The sequence below is a fragment of the Arachis ipaensis genome, chromosome B10 (assembly GCF_059453495.1).
Source record: "Arachis ipaensis isolate K30076 ecotype BB chromosome B10, ASM5945349v1, whole genome shotgun sequence".
In the NCBI taxonomy this organism is placed as follows: domain Eukaryota; kingdom Viridiplantae; phylum Streptophyta; class Magnoliopsida; order Fabales; family Fabaceae; genus Arachis; species Arachis ipaensis.
In genome coordinates this window covers 60,143,957-60,145,185 of record NC_142435.1, presented here as the reverse complement: position 1 = coordinate 60,145,185, position 1,229 = coordinate 60,143,957, and the positions used below count along the sequence as shown (strand labels likewise).

The window sequence follows — 1,229 nt, the reverse complement described above, 5'->3', positions numbered from 1 at the left end:
TGTTGAGATAGCTCTCCTACTTGAGATTCCAACCTTTTGAGTTTTTCACCATGGTTTCTTAAGGTAGTTCTCACATCATCCCTGAAGCTCTTCAATTCAATTATGTCTTGGCTCATGGTTGCCATCATTCCTTCCATCCGGTTTAATTGATCTTGAAATTGTTGGTTCGGATTAGGTTGGGTATGTTGATTATTTTGGCCATGATATGATGATTGGGGGTAAGTGCTTTGTGTGGCTTGGTATGATCTTTGGTTGGAGTTTTGGTATGTGGAATTGTTTTGTTGGTTGTGGTTGTAAGGTTTGTGGTTTTGTGGTTGGGTTTGTTGGTTTCCCCACCCAAAGTTTGGGTGGTTTCTCCAGCCTGGGTTGTAAGTGTTGGAGTGTGGATCATATGATTGCCTTTGTTGGTTTCCCACATAGTTAACCTCATCCCAATCACCTCCTTCAATGCCTACTTCCTCTTGGTCTTGTGTGTGTATTGCAGCCACTTGCTTTGTTTCTAATTGCCTGGTAAGCTCTGCTAGTTGCTTGGCAAACACCTTGTTTTGGGCTAGAATTGTATCAACATGGTTCAGCTCCATGACTCCCTTAGTGTTGTGCCTTTCTGATGCATAGTAGTACTCATTCTCAGCCACTGTCTCGATCACTTCAATGGCTTCTTCCACGGTCTTTTTCTTGTTCAATGAACCTCCTGATGAATGGTCTACAGCCTTCCTTGATTCATAAGAGAGCCCATCATAGAAGATGTGCAATTGCACCCAATCATGGAACATGTTTGGTGGGCATTTCCTTGTCAAGTCCTTGAATCTCTCCCATGCCTCGTAGAGAGTTTCACCATCTTGTTGTCTAAAAGTCTGGACCTCAGATCGAAGCCTATTGACCTTTTGTGGAGGGTAGAAACGTGCCAGAAATTTGCCTTCCACCTCATCCCATGTGGTTAGACTCCCCCTTGGGAATGATTCCAGCCACTTAGCTGCCTTGTCCCTAAGTGAAAATGGGAACAAGAGCAATTTATAGGCATCTTCCTGGACTCCATTGGACTTCACAGTGTCACAAATTCTCAGGAATTTTGTGAGATGTTGGTTTGGGTCTTCATTAGCACTTCCTCCAAAGGAACAATGATTTTCCACCAATGATATTAGCTGTGGCTTGAGCTCAAAATTGTTGGCCTGAATGGGTGGTTTCTGGATGCTACTACCACAATTCCCAGAGGTTGGGTTTATGTATGA

At 43.5% G+C, this 1,229-nt stretch overlaps 1 non-coding gene across 1 annotated transcript; it reads left to right on the top strand.

Annotated features, from left to right (window-relative positions):
• Window positions 1-771: 771 nt before the first annotated feature.
• LOC148580225 (small nucleolar RNA R71) lies at window positions 772-875 on the top strand. Its single transcript, XR_015899420.1, has one exon. It is a non-coding gene; the product is annotated as a small nucleolar RNA R71 (small nucleolar RNA).
• The last annotated feature ends 354 nt before the right edge of the window (window positions 876-1,229 follow it).